Raw genomic sequence first — 16,612 nt, 5'->3', positions numbered from 1 at the left:
AATTTGATATTGTTTGCAGACTCTTTGTTCTGATAGAAAATAGAGAATAATAAAAATGTTCACCTTTTTTTTTTTTTTTTTGAGACGGAGTCTTGCTCTGTCGCCAGGCTGAAGTGCAGTGGCGCGATCTCAGCTCACCGCAACTTCCGCCTGCCGGGTTCAAGCGATTCCCTTGCCTCAGCCTCCCAAATAGCTGGGATTACAGGCACATGCCACCACGCCTGGCTAATTTTTTTTAATTATTATTTTTAATAGAGATGGGATTTCACCATGTTGGCCAAGATGGTCTGGATCTCCTGACCTCGTGATCTGCCCACCTCGGCCTCCCAAAGTGCTGGGATTACAGGCCTGAGCCACCGTGCCCGGCCAATGTTCACATTTTTTATGAATAAAATATACTTTTTGTAATCTGTATATAATGTATAGTTTATGATCAAAGTTGAAGGTTAAAATATTAGATAAGCGAAAATTGTTACATTTGACTAACAGTTTTAATCATAAAAATAAGTATGATCCCTGTGGTGTGATCTCTAATACCAGAGTGAGATTTCATAATAAACTAAAAGTCAATATTCCCTTATGGAACACAGTCTACAATTCGGAAGAAATAATGGTATAAAAATGTTGTTTGTGAATAATTTTGTATATAAGAAAAGGTCTTTATCTTTAAATATTTCAGAAATTGGAACTTAAAAAATATTATGAAAAATTCTACTTACCCCCTCCTTTAATTATTATTTGACTTCAAGAGATGCTATCAATTTAATATGTCTTTTAATATATCATCCAAGAGAAATTTCATGTGCCACATGTGGTTCTATTTCATGTGAGACCTTAAAATAAAATGCAGGTTTCTAGTTAAAGAGCCAAGAAAAACACACACTACACTTAGTGCTAGAAATGATCCCCATTGCCTAATTTTATTACCAGAGCCTTGGGAAAATGTATTTACTGTTTGCATCAAGAGACTATATTTTAAATCCCTAAATGTAAATGGCCTTATGAAATTATGCCTTTACTACTACTATTAGAAACAAGGTTATTTTCTTTAGGCCACATTTAGAAACTTCTAATGGTAAGATTTGAACTAGAAAACAAAAAAGAGAAAGGCTAGCAAACAGACTTTGATTAGAAAATTTGGCAGGTTTTTCCGTTTGGATGTGAGCCAAGAGGCCAGCAGCTGTATTCATCCTTGGCTGAGCAAGTCATAGTTTTGGAGCACACAAGCTGAGAATTGTAGTTTGTACAACACGGAGAGCAAGGCAGAATCACAGTTAATTAGAATTCCTGTAGGCTTTATCAGCAGGTCTGCAAAATATAGTAATTAAGCTATGACTGTGAAAACATGTCACTTTGATGTTTTGGATATTATGCAAATTAGCTTAAAATTATCCATTTCAAAAACAATCACTTAAAATCTTTAGAATGATATACAGAATATATCTTTGACTACTATGATTTCTGTAATTACTGGAATCAAAGCCAAGACTAATTTGATTTCTCAACAAAGAATATGATGGGTTCACTTACTGATTTACTTTTGTACAGATGTTTTCTTGACCAAAAAGGAGCAGATGAAATGAAATATATTGATATATTAATTTTTTCTAAATATCAAGATCTATCTGTCCATGTAATAGGTAAGGGTAATTGTCATCTTGGAAATAAATTCATGTTTAACATACCTCAAAATCAGGGTCTTTGTTTAAAATAGAATTTAGCAAATAAATACTTTAATGGTTTCATTTTAAAGTCTGATCATGATTTCAGTTGAAAAAAAAAATGAAAAGAGTCAAGGAGACTCTTCCAAAATATATCGCTACTTTTAACTGTTACTCTGTGCCTGATTTGATCAACTTCATATGAGAGAAATGTTAGGGTTGACATTCTGTTCTTAACTTATGCCTTTGCATGGCGGGAGATGACAGTGATGTGGCGAGGGCAGAATAATCATGCTTTTATTTATTTTAGAAATGCCTTTTATATGTTGGATTAAACTAGCTATCACAGATTTAATTTTATTAAACCTAAGTCTTGCATAGATTCATACTTGTGTGTGTGTATGTGTGCACATCTGTGTATATTGTTTATACATAAAACATGGCAAATAACAGTTAATGACCCCTTTCATGAAACTAGAAAAAATAAAATAACAAAACTTTAGGTTAAACTGAAGTAAAAATTTTATATTTATTTGTTCTAATGTGTGAAAAGAGTAATCAAGCCTAGTATTTGCTTTGAAATGCAAGTTACAAATATAAAATTTCATGTATATTATCACTTTTGGAAAGTACCACAAGAGGTAAGAATGCTTACTCAAGGTAATTGCTACAGCTGAAAACAGAAAGGTAAATTTCATCTGAATTAGTAAATATTATGTATCATATTATATATGTGGTATATTAGTCTAATCCTTGTTTAGAAGCACAACAGGACTCTTGATTCATATATTAACATATATTTTATAAATGAATGTTCATTTAAGATTTTTTTAAATCACAACTAGTTCACATATAAATTCAGAAAATTAAAATAAAAATTATTTTTCCAAATTGCCATTCATTGTCCATCAAAATAAATGAAGCAAAATAGAGCAAGTTTGAATTGTTTTTCAATTTTCTGTAATCTTAAAGTTTTAACTTATTTTAAAGCAATTTTTATTGCTTTAATAAAATTACAAAAATAAGATGACCTCATTTGACAGTATCTGAGAAATACATGGATGTATAAGTAATGAAAGTTGTTGCCTATAATCTTTTCACCAAATCTGTTTCCTCCCTTCTCCTTCACCTCCTCATCCACCATGTGCACTTAACAGAAGTAAAATTATACATATATGAAATTATGGTCAATATTTGTAAATGATTCATGGGTGCTTGAAAATAATACATATTCCCTATATTTTTATATAGAATCATTTATGTATATTTGAAGAGATTGAGCTTATTCTGCTAAAAAAACATCTATTTTCTAAGTTATATTCTTCTCTAATAGTTGTGTTTAAAAGGATTGTGTTAAAATTTCTCACTATAAAGATATAATGTTATTCTCTTCATTTTTGCTTGGAATTTTAAGGGCATGGAAGTTTCTGATTGTTCATTTTCTTAGTAGATTTTTCTTTTATCATAAAGCAATGCCTCAATTTTCTTTCTGCCATTGATTTTAATCTTCCTTACATTTTGTGTCATATTAATATTGCTGTAACAACTTTCCTTTGTTTGTATTTATATACCTTTTTCTATCTTTCTCCTATACTATTGCATTTCAGGTGTGTTTATTGTAAATATCCTATATTTAGTTTTAAAATCTAATCTGAGTCTCTGTATTTTGATGTGAGTCTACTCTGTTTATATTTATTATGTTTACATAATAGTGTTTTTTCTTTTTCTTAAATGATTTGTTTCTGAACTTCTTTCTTACCACCCTCTCCCTACAATTTTTTTTTAAATTCAGATATCATAATTCTATTATGTTGCAATTCTTAATATATAGCAGGTATACATAACAAACTCTTTGCTTTTTTTCTTAAAAAGTCTCCATTACATCAGTATTTTAATATCCGCTAGATCTTTATAAGAAATTTGGGAATGTTTTAACTTTCCATTTCTCCTCTTGTCTTTCATACTCTTTTATATTCTTTAGCCCCACTTTGTTAACAAAATAATGTATACATATATATACACATACACACACATATATGTATGCCTATGTGTGGGCTTTTGTATGTATATTTGTAATTACTATTTGTAATTACTATATTTGTCATTACTATTATTAAAGTTTACCAACTTGTTTTAGAATTTACTTTGGTTACTATAGCCTTTTTAGCCATCCTTTCCTTCAAGTTTATATTTCTTCTTACGAAAATCCATTATCTAATGATTTTTCACTAAACTGTGAAAATGCACTTAGTTCACCTTCACTGTTAAATGATTATTTTATCTCAACATAAATAAAATAAATAAATGTATTTACGTCAAAGAGAGAGAAAGATAAAAAGTAATAACAGAATTTTCCAGATTGAATTATCGATCAAGTATTGCTCATTTACAATAAACGTCAAATGAACAGATTTAAACCATATAAATTTATGAGTTTTTGCTAATGTGTACTTTCATGTAACCAGCAATACCCCCTCAAAATACAGAATGTTTCAATCACCTCAAAGTTTCTACTTGTCCTTTTTAGTCAATTCCCCCTCAATCACAGGAAAGCACTCTTCTGATTCCTATCACTGTAAGTGAGTTTACCTGTTCTAGAATTTGATATAAATGAAAGCATACATCGTAGGTTAGATTATGTCCAGCTTTTTCTTTCACTCAACATGTCTGTGAGAGTCATTTATGTTGTTGCATATATTAGTAGATTTTTGTTTTTTTCTTGAGTAGTATTTCCTTATATAAAAATATCAAAATTTGTGTCTCCATTCCCTCGCAGGTGAGCACTTGGGATATTTCAGATGTTTCCCTGTTGTAACGAAGCTTTTAAGAATGCTTTACAAGTCTTTGGGTGAGCATGTGTTCTTATTTATCTTAGATACATTCGTAGAAGTGGAATTGCTGTGTAGGTGTATGTAGTAACTTTATGAGAAATTGCAAAATGTTACCTTGAAATGGTTCAACCATTTTACATTCTGACCGGTGATATGTGAGAGTTCAGATTCTCTGCCACAAGCATTTGATATGTCATTCTGCTTTGGTTTTGTTTTTGTTCTTTAGGCATTCTGATAGGTGAGCAGTAGAATTTTATTGTGAATTTAATTTTCATTTCCTTTATAACTAGAGATATTGAATACTTTATCCATGCTTACTAGGGGTTCATGTATAAACCATGCCTTTTAAATTATTTTACCAATTTTTATTGAGTTGTCTTTTTTGTTATTGAGTTTTAAGTATCTCTCTCATGCACAAATACACAGTATTTAAGCAAATATCTTATTTACGACTTGCCTTTTTATTTTTTACCAGTAACTTTAGATGATTATAATTTATAATTTTCCTTTATAGTTATTAGTTTTTGCATCATCTATGGAACTTTCACCCATTTGTAGAATCAAAAATGTACTTTTATCTGTTCCTCTAGAAGATTAATGGTGAATAGGATTCCTCTTGAATTTTGAATTACTTTTATATACTAAAAAATGGCATTAAGTTCATTTCTCCCAAATGATTATTGATATATTTCATTACAATATCTTGGAAAGACTTTCCATTCCTTCATTGAATATCCAGAATATATAGAGATTTTTGCTGAGAAAACCTAAAATTAAAAACAGAAAAAAAGAGAGGCAGAGCAAGATGGTGGAATAGAAAGCTCCACTGAACATTCCTCTCCCACAGTGACAGAAAGATAAGGACATTAGTGAGCAATAAATAACCACCTGAAAGTACAAAATGCACTAGTAATACTAAGTACATAGAAAAAAAAACCCAGAATGTTATAACACTGTAACTGTAGTATGTAAACTACTCTTATCCTAAGCGAAAGACTAAACAATGAAACAAGCAAAAATAATAGCTACAACTTTTTAAGATGTAACACAATAAAATATAAATTAAAAAAACAAAAATTAAAAATGTGTCAACAAAGTTAAGGTAGCTTTTATTAGTTTTCTTTTTGCTTGTTTATTTGTTTTTGAAAACAATTTTAAATTGTTATCAGGTTAAAATAATGAGTTACAATATAGTATTTGCAAGCCTCATGGTAACCACAAACAAAAAATGAACATACCATGGATACACAAAAAGTCAAAAGCCAGAAACAAAAAGATATCCCAATAAAAAAAATCACATTTACTAAAGGAAGACAAGATGAAACAAAAGAAGAAAGCGAAGACCACAAAACAACCAGAAAACAAATAATAACCTGGCAGGAGTAAGTCCTTACTTACCAATAACATTGAATGTAAATGGACTAAACTCTTCAACCAAAATACTAGCTGAGTGGCTAATAAAACAGGACCCATTGATTTGTTTTTTATTAGAAACACATTTCTCCCATAAAGATAAAAATAGAAATAAAATAAAGGGATGAAAAAGATATTTTATGACAATGAAAACAACAAAAAAAAAACAGGAGTTGCTATATTTAGACAAAACAAAATTCAAGACAAAACCTATAAGAAAAGATAAAGAAGGTCACTATGTAATAATAAAGGGGTTAACTCGCGAGAGTATAAAATAATTTTAAAAACATATATATATATATATATATATGCACCCAACAGTACAGCACCCAGATATATAAAGCAAATATTGATAGAAATAGAGACATAAGACCCAATACCATTATAGCTGGAGACTTCAGTAACCCCACTTTCAATATTGGGCAGATATTCCAGACAGAAAATCAACAGAGAAACATCAGATTTAATCTTCACTATAAACCAAATAGATGTATTAGATATTTACAGAACATTTTATCAAAAAGCTGCAAAATACAGGTTCTTTTTCTCAGCACACGGATCACTCTCAAGGATAGACCACATGTTAGGTCAGATAACAAGTCTTAAAACATTCAAATAAAGGGAGTGGCTGGCAAGATGGCCAAATAGGAACAGCTCCGGTCTGCAGCTCCCAGCAAGATCAGTGCAGAAGGCAGGTGATTTCTGCATTTCCAACTAAAGCACTTGGCTTATCTCAATGGGACTGGTTAGACAGTGGGGGCAGCCCACGGAGGGCAAGCCAAAGCAGGGTGGTACATCGCCTCACCAGAGAAGCACAAGGGGTCAGGGAACCCCCTTCCCTAGCTAAGGGAAGCCATGAGGGACTATGCCCTGAGAAATGGTGCACTTTGGCCCAGATACTACACTTTTCCCATGGTCTTCACAACCAGCAGACCAGGAGATTCCCTCAGGTGCCTATGCCACCAGGGCTCTGGGTTTCAAGCACAAAACTGGGCAGCCATTTGGGCAGACACTGAACTAGCTGCAGGAGTTTTTTTCCATACCCCATTGGCACCTGGAACGCCAGTGAGACAGAACCGTTCACTACCCTGGAAAGGGGGCTGAAGCCAGGGAGCCCAGTGGTCTAGCTCAGTGGATCCTATCCCCACAAAGCCCAGCAAGCTAAGATCCACTGGCTTGAAATTCTCGCTGCCAGCACAGCAGTCTGAAGTAGACCTGGGACGCTTGAGCTTGGTGAGGGGAGAGGCATCCACTATTACTGAGGCTTGAGTAGGTGGTTTTCCCCTCACAGTGTAAACAAAGCTTCAGGGAAGCTCAAACTGGGCAGAGCCCACCAGAGCTCTGCAGAGCCGCTGTAGCCAGACTGCCTCTCTAGATTCCTCCTCTCTGGGCAGGGCATCTCTGAAAGAAAGGCAGCAGCCCCAGTCAGGGGCTTATAGATAAAACTCCCATCTCCCTGGGACAGAGCACCTTGGGGAAGGAGCAGCTGTGGGCGCAGCTTCAGCAGACTTAAACTTTCCTGCCTGTCGGCTCTGAAGAGAGCAGTATATCTCCCAGCACAGTGCTCAAACTCTGCTAAGGGACAGACTGCCTCCTCAAGTGATTCCCTGACCCCCATGCCTCCTGACTGGGAGTCACCTCCCAGCAGGGTTTGACAGACACCTCATATATGAGAGCTCCAGCTGGCATCTGGCAGGTGCCCCTCTGGGATGAAGTTTCCAGAGGAAGAAACAAGCAGAAATCTTTACTGTTCTGCAGCCTCTGCTGGTGATACTCAGGCAAACAGGGTCTGAAGTGGACCTCCAGCAAACTCCAGCAAACTCCAGCAGACCTGTAGCAGAGGGGCCTGACTGTTAGAAGGAAAACTAACAAACAGGAAGGAATAGCATCAACATCAACAAAAAGAATGTCTACACAGAAACCCCATCTGAATGTCACCAATGTCAAAGATCAAAGGAAGATAAATCCTGAAGATGAAGAAAAACCAGTATAAAAAGGATGAAAATTCCAAAACAAGAATGCCTCTTCTCCTCCAAAGGATCACAACTCTTCGTCAGCAAGGAAACAAAACTGGACAGAGAATGAGTTTGACGAGTTGGCAGAAGTAGGCTTCAGAAGATGGGTAATAACAAACTCTTCCGAGTGAACAGAGCATGTTCTAACACAATGCAAGGAAGCTAAGGATCTTGATAAAAGGTTAGAGGAATTGCTAACTAGAATAACCGGTTTAGAGAAGAACACAAATGACCTAATGGAGCTGAAAAACACAGCACGAGAACTTCGTGAAGCATACACTAGTATCAATAGCTGAATTGATCAAGTGAAAGAGAGAATAACAGAGATTGAAGATCAACTTAATGAAATAAAGCATGAAGACAAGATTAGATTAAAAAGAATGAAAAGGAATGAACAAAGCCTTCAAGAAATAGAGGACTATGTGAATCACCAAACCTACATTTGATTGGTGTACCTGAAAGTGACAGGGAGAATGGAACCAAGTTAGAAAACATTCTTCAGGAAATTATCCAGGAGAACTTCCTCAACCTAGCAAGACAGGCCAACATTCACATTCAGGAAATGCAGAGAACACAGAAGAGCAACTCCAAGACACATAATCATCAGATTCTTCAAGGTTGAAATGAAAGAAAAAATGTTAAGGACAGCTGGAGACAAAGGTCAGGTTACCCACAACAGGAAGCCCATTAGACTAGCAGCAGATCTCTCTGCAGAAACCCTATAAGACAGAAGAGAGTGGGGCCAAGAATCAACATTCTTAAAGAAAAGATTTTTCAACTCAGAATTTAATATGCAGCCAAACTAAGCTTCATAAGTGAAGGAGAAATAAAATCTTTTACAGACAAGCAAATGCTGAGAGATTCTGTCACGACCAGGCCTGCCTTACAAGAGCTCCTGAAGGAAGCACTAAATATGGAAGGAAAAAACTGGTACCAGCCACTGCAAAAACATACCAAATTGTAAAGACCATTGACACTATGAAGAAACTGCATCAGCTAATACGCAAAATAACCAGCTAGCATCACAATGACAGGATCAAATTGACACATAAGAATATTAACCTTAAATATGAATGGCTAAGTGCCCCAATTAAAAGATACAGACTGGCAAATTGGATAGAGTCAAGACCCATTGGTGTGCTGTATTCAGGAGACCCATCTCATGTGCAAAGACACACATAGGCTCAAAATAGAGGGATGGAAAAAGATTTACCAAGCAAATGGAAAAAGAAAAAAAAAAAAAAACTCAGGGATTGCAATCCTAGACTCTGATAAAACAGACTTTGAACCAACAAAGATCAAAAAAGACAAAGAAGAGCATTACATAATGGTAAAGGGATGAATGCAAGTGGAAGAGTTAGCTATCCCAAATATATATGCACCCAATACAGGAGCACTCATATTCATAAAGCAAGTTCTTAGAGACCTACAAAGAGACTTAGATTTCCACACAATAATAGTGGGAGACTTTAATACCACACTGTCAATATTAGACAGATCAACGGGACAGAAAATTAACAAGGATATTCAGGACTTGAACTCAGCTCTGGACCAAGCAGACCTAATAGATATCTACAGAACTCTCCACCCCAAATCAACAGAATATACATTCTTCTCAGCACCACATTGCACTTATTCTAAAATTGACTACATAATTGGAAGTAAAACACTCCTCAGCAAATACAAAAGAATGGAAATCATAACAAACTGTCTCTCAGACCACAGTGCAATCAAATTAGAACTCAGAATTAAGAAACTCACTCAAAACCACACAAATACATGGAAACTGAACAACCTGCTCCTGAATGACTACTGGGTAAATAACAAAATTAAGACAGAAATAAATAAGTTCTTTGAAACCAATGAGAATAAAGACACAACATACAAGAATCCCTGGAACACAGCTAAAGCAGTTTTCATAGGGAAATTTATAGCACTAAATGCCCACAGGAGAAAGCATGACAGATCCAAAATTGGCACCCTAACATCAGAACTAATAGAACTAGAGAAGCAAGAACAAACAAATTCAAAAGCTAGTAGAAGACAAAAAATAACTAAGATCAGAGCAGAACCGAAGGAGTTAGAGACACGAAAAGCCCTTCAAAAACTCCATGAATCCAGGAGCTGGTTTTGTGAAAAGATTAACAAAATAGACCACTAGCCAGAGTAATAAAGAAGAAAATGGAAAAGAATCAGACACAATAAAAAATAATAAAGGGGATATCACCACTGATCCCACAGAAATACAAACTACCATCAGAGAATACTATAAACACCTCTACACAAATAAACTAGAAAATCTACAAGAAATGGATAAATTCCCGGACACATACACCCACCCAAGACTAAACCAGAAAGAAGTCAAATCCCTGAATAGACCAATAACAAGTTCTGAAATTGAGACAATATTTAATAGCCTAGCAACCAAAAAAGGCCCAGGACTAGACAGATTCACAGCTGAATTCTACCAGAGGTAAAAAGAGGAGCAGGTACCATTCTTTCTGAAACTATTGAAAACAATAGAAAAAGAGGGAATCCTCCCTAACTCATTCTATGAGGCCAGCATCATCCTGATTCCGAAACCTGGCAGAGACACAACAGCAACAAAAAGAAAATCTCAGGACAATACCTTGATGAACATCGATGAAAAAATCTTCAATAAAATACTGGAAAACTGAATCCAGCAGCACATCAAGAAGCTTATCCACCACGATCAAGTCGGCTTCATCCCTGAGATGCAAAGCTGATTCAACATATGCAAATTAATAAATATAATCCATCACATAAACAGAACCAATGACAAAAACCACATGATTCTCTCAATAGATGCAGAAAAGGCCTTCGGTAAAGTTCACAACCTCTTCGTGCTAAAAACTCTCAATAAATGTGGTATTGATGGAATGTATCTCAAAATAATAAGAGCTATTTATGAGAAACCCACAGCCAATATCATATTGAATGGGCAAAAGCTGGAAGCATTCCCTTTGAAAACCAACACAGGACAAGAATGCTGTCTCCCACCACTCCTATTCAACAAAATATTGGAAGTTCTAGCCAGGGCAATCAGGTAAGAGAAAGAAATAAAGGGTATTCATATAGGAAGAGAGAAAGTCAAATTGTCTCTATTTGCAGATGCCATGATTGTATATTTAGAAAACCCATTTTCTCAGCCCAAAATCTCCTTAAACTGATAAGCAATTTCAGCAAAGTCTCAGGATACAAAATCAATGTGCAAAAATCACAAGCATTCCTATACACCAATAATAGACAAACAGAAAGCCAAATCATGAGTGAACTCCCATTCACAATTGCTACAAAAAGAGTAAAATACCTAGGAATACAACTTATAAGGGATGTGAAGGACCTCTTCAATGAGAACTACAAACCACTGCTCAAGGAAATAAGACATGACACAAACAAATGGAAAAACATTCCATGCTCATGGATAGGAAGAATCAGTATCATGAAAATGCTGCCCAAAGTAATTCATAGATTCAATGGTATTCCCATCAAGCTACCATTGACTTTCTCTGCAGAATTAGGAAAACCTACTTTAAATTTCATGTTGAACCAAAAGATAACCTGTATAACCAAGACAATCCTAAGCAAAAAGAACAAAGGAACAAAGCTGGAGGCATCACGCTACCTGACTTCAAACTATACTACAGTAACCAAAACAGCATGGTACTGGTACCAAAACAGATATATAGACCAATGGAACAGAACAGAGGCCTCAGAAATAATGCCACACATTTACAACCATCTGATCTTTGGCAAACCTGACAAAAACAAGTAATGGGGATAGGATTCCGTATTTAATAAACAGTGTTGGGAAAACTGGCTAGCCATAGGCAGAAAACTGAAACTGGACCCCTTCCTTATACCTTATACAAAAATTAACTCAAGATGGATTAAAGACTTAAATGTAAGACCTAAAACCATAAAAACCCTAAAAGAAAACCTAGGCAATATCATTCAAGACATAGGCATGGGCAAAGCTTTCATAACTAAAATACCAAAAGCAATGGCAACAAAAGCCAAAATTGACAAATTGGATCTAATTATACTAAAGAGCTTCTGCAAAGCAAAAGAAACTACCATCAGAGTGAACAGGCCATCTATAGAAAGGGGGGAAATTTTTGCAATCTGTCCATCTGACAAAGGGCTAACATCCAGAATCTACAAGGAACATAAATTTACAAGAAAAAAACAAACAACCCCAACACAGCGTGGGCAAAGGACATGAACAGACACTTCCCAAAATAAGACATTTATGCGGCCAACAAACATGAAAAACAGCTCATCATCACTGGTCGTTAGAGAAATGCAAATCAAAACCACAATGAGATACCATCTCACGCCAGTTAGAATGGCGATCCTTAAAAAGTCAGGAAACAACAGATGATGGAGAGGATGTGGAGTAACGGGAACACTTTTACACTGTTGGTGGGAGTGTAATTTAGTTTAACCATTGGGAAGACAGTGTGGCGATTCCTCAAGGATCTAGAAACAGAAATACCATTTGACCCAGCAATCCCATTACTGGGTATGTACCCAAAATATTATAAATCATTCTACTCTAAAGACACATGCACACGCATGTTTACTGTAGCATTATTCACAATAGCAACGACTTGGAACCAACCCAGATGCCCATCAATGATACACTGGATAAAGAAAATGTGGCACATGTACACCATGGAATACTATGCAGTCATAAAAAAAGATCAGTTTATGTCCTTTGCAGGGAGATGGATGAAGCTGGAAACCATCATTCTCAGCAAACTAACACAGGAACAGAAAACCAAACACCGCATGTTCTCACTCATAAGTGGGAGTTGAACGATGAGAACACATGGACACAGGGAAGGAAACATCACACACCAGGGCCTGTCGGGGGGTGGGGAGCTAGCATAGCATTAAGAGAAATATCAATGTAAATGACGGGTTGATTGGTGCAGCAAACCACCAAGGCACATGTATACCTATGTAACAAACCTGCACATTCTGCACATATATCCCAGAACTTAAATATATCTAAAAAAAAAAAATGCAATAAAGGTAAAATAATATGAAGCAACTTCTTGGAGCACAATGAAATAAAACTAGAAATTAATAACAAGAGGAATTTTGAAAACTGTGCAAACACATGGAAAATAAACCCTATGCTTCCGATTGACCAGTGTATTAATGAAGAAATTAAGACTGAAATTTAAAATCTTTTGGAAACAGATCATAATGGAAGCACAACATAACAAAACCTATGGGATACAGCAAAAGCAGTTCTAAGAAGGATGTTTATAGCTATAAACTTCATAAAAAATAAGAACATTAAAAAATGGGAACAACTAAAAATAAACAATCTAATGATGCTTATTAAAGAAAATCAAAACAAAATAGAACCAAAAATTAGAAGAAAACAAATCATAAAGATCATAGCAAAATAAATAAAATGTAAATAAAAAAAAATAAAAAGACCAATGAACCAAAAAGTTTGTTTTCTGGAAGTTAAACAAAATTGACAAACCTTTGGCAGACTAAGAAAATAAGAGAGAAGATCCAAAGAAATGAAATCAGAAATAAAAAAGAGACATTACAACTGACACTGAAAAAATTCAAAAGATCATTAGTGGCTACTATGAGCAACCACGTGCCAATAAATTGGAAAATCTAGAACAAATGAACAAATTCCTTGACACATATGATCTACCAAGAATTGAACCAGGAAGAAATCCAAAACCTGAACAGACCAATAACAAGTAATGATACTGAAGCCATGATAAAAATTCTCCTAGTAAATAAAAGTCCAGGATCTGGTGGCTTCACTGCTAAATTCTAACAAACATTTGAAGAAGAATTAATAACAATCCTACTCAAAATATTCAAATAAATAGAAGAAGAGGGAATACTTCAATGCTCATTCTTAGAGGCCAGTATTACCCTGATGCTAAAACCAGACAAAGAGACATCAAAAACAAAGAAACAAATGAAATATCTGCAGGCCAATATCTCTGATGAATATTAATGCAAAAATACTCAAAAATACAATCAAACTGAATTCAGCAATACATTAGAAAGATCATTCTTCATGACAAAATAGAATTTATCCATGGGATGCAAGTTTGGTTCAACACAGTCAAATCAATGTGATGAATCATATCAATAGAATGAAGTGCCATATTATCATTTAACCTAACGCTGAAAAAGCATTTGATAAAATTTAATGTCCCTTCATGATAAAAACTCCTTAAAAAACTAGGTATAGAGGGAACATAACTCAACATAATAAAAGCCATATATGACAGACCCACAGCTAGTATTATACTGAATGAAGAAAACTGAAAGCCATTCCTCCATGATCTAGAACAGTACAAGGATACCCACTGTCACCACTGTTATTCAGCATACTGGAAGTCCTAGCTAGAGCAATCAGACAAGAGAAAGATATAAAGGGCTTCCAAATTGGAAAGGAAACACTCAAATTATCCTTCCTTGCAGAGGATATAATCTTGTATTTGGAAAAACCTCAAGATTCCACAAGAAAACCATTAGAGCTGATGAACAAATTCAGTAAAACTGTAGGATACAAAATAATGTACAAAAATCAGTAGCATTTTTATATACCAAAGGTGAACAATGTGGAAAAAATAAAACAGTAATCCCATTTACAATAGCCACACATAAAATCAAATACCTTGGAATTAACTTTCCAAAGAAGGGAAACACTTCTATAATGAAATCTATAAAACACTGATGAAAGAAATTAAAGAGAACACCAAAAAATAAAAAATACTCCATGTTTATGAATTGGAAAAATTAATATTATTAAAATGTTCATACTACCAAAAGCAGTTTAGAGGTTTAATGAAATCCCTATGAAAATACCAATGACATTCTTACAGGAATAGAAAAAAAATCCTAAAATTTCTATAGAAACACAAAAGACCCAGAATAGACAAAGCTATTCTAAGCAAAAAGAACAAAACTGGGGGAATGGTTACTCAAGGTTGGGAAGGGTAGTGAGGGGGTTAAGGTGGGAGGTAGGGATGGTTAATGGATTTAAAAAAAAGTAAGAATAAATAAGATCTACTATTTGATAGAACAATAGGTTGACTACAGTCAATAATAATATACATTTTAAAATAACTTAAAGAGTATAATTGGATTGTTTGTAACTCAAAGAATAAATGCTTGAGGTGATTGATATCCCATTCCGCATGATGTGCTTATTTCACATTGCATGCCTGTATCAAAACATCTCATCTACTTTATAAATTTATACACCTATTGTGAACTCACAAAATTTTTAAAAAATAAAAAGGGAAATCCAGAGGAGTCCCTTTACCTGACTTCAAATTATACTACAGAGATATAGCAACGAAAACAGCATGGTACTGGCATAGAAACAGACATATAGACCAATTTAACAGAAATCCACACACCTACAGTTAACTCATTTCCAACAAATATGCCAAGCACATACACTGGGGAAAAGACATTATCTTCAATAAATGATGCTGGGAAACTGGATATACATATGCAAAAGAATAAAACTAGACCCCTGTCTCTCATCATATACAAAAATCAAATAAAAATGGATTAAAGACTTAAATCTAAGACCTCACAGCACGAAACTACTACAAGAAAACATTGGGGAAAATCTCCAAGACATTGGTCTGGGCAAAAATTTTTTGAGCAATACTCCAAAAGCACAGGCAACCAAAGCAAAAGCAGACAAATGTGATCACATCAAGTTAAAAAGCTTTTGGACAGCAAAGAATACAATCAACAAAGTGAAGAGACAACCCACAGAATAGAAGAAAATATTGACAAGCTACCCGTCTGACAAGACATTAATAACAAGAATATATAAGAAGCTCAAACAACTCTATAGGGAAAAAATCTAACAATCTCATAAAACAATAGGCAACAGATTTGAATAGACATTTCTCAAACGAAGACATACAAATGGTAAATAGACATACAAAAAGTGCTCAACATCACTGATTATCAGAATAGTGCATATCAAAAGTACAACAAGATATCATCTCACCTGAGTTAAAACGGCTTACATTTAAAAGACAGGCAATAACTAATGCTGATGAAAATGTGGAGAAAAGGGAACCATTGTACCCTGTTTGTGGGAATGTAAATTAGTACCATCACTATGGAGAAGAGTTCGGAAGTTCTATAAAAAACTAAAAATAGAGCTACCATATGATCCAGCAATACCACTGCTGAGTGTATACCCAAAATAAAGAAAATCAGTATATCGAAGAGATATCTGCACTCCCATATTTGTTTCAGCACTGTTTATAATAGCCAAGATATGGAGGCAACCTAAGTGTTCATCAACAGATTAATATATAAAGAAAATGTGGTACATACACACAGTGGATTACTATTCAGCCTTAAAAATAAATGAGGTCCAGTCATTGGAAACAACATGAATAGAACCTGAGATTATTATTATAGGTGAAATAAGCCAGACCTAGAAAGACAAACATCACATGTACTCACTTATTTGTGGGATCTAAAATCAAAACAATGAAACTCATGGACCTAGAGAGTAGAAGTATGGTTACCAGAGGCTGGGAAGGGTAGTGGGGGCTGGTGGTGGGGGTTGGGAATGGCTAATGGGTACAAAAAATAAAAAGAATGAATAAAACCTCTATTTGATAGCACACCAGGG

The 16,612-nt window shown here is 34.7% G+C and overlaps 1 pseudogene; it reads left to right on the top strand.

The window, feature by feature from the left end:
* Positions 1 to 16,612, top strand: part of LOC129476039 (E3 ubiquitin-protein ligase CCNB1IP1-like) — a 122,049-nt pseudogene that overhangs the window by 90,579 nt on the left and 14,858 nt on the right.

The sequence above is a fragment of the Symphalangus syndactylus genome, chromosome X, assembly GCF_028878055.3.
Source record: "Symphalangus syndactylus isolate Jambi chromosome X, NHGRI_mSymSyn1-v2.1_pri, whole genome shotgun sequence".
Lineage (NCBI taxonomy): Eukaryota > Metazoa > Chordata > Mammalia > Primates > Hylobatidae > Symphalangus > Symphalangus syndactylus.
Note: the sequence above shows the minus strand (reverse complement) of the source record. Positions and strands in the feature narration are given on the sequence as shown.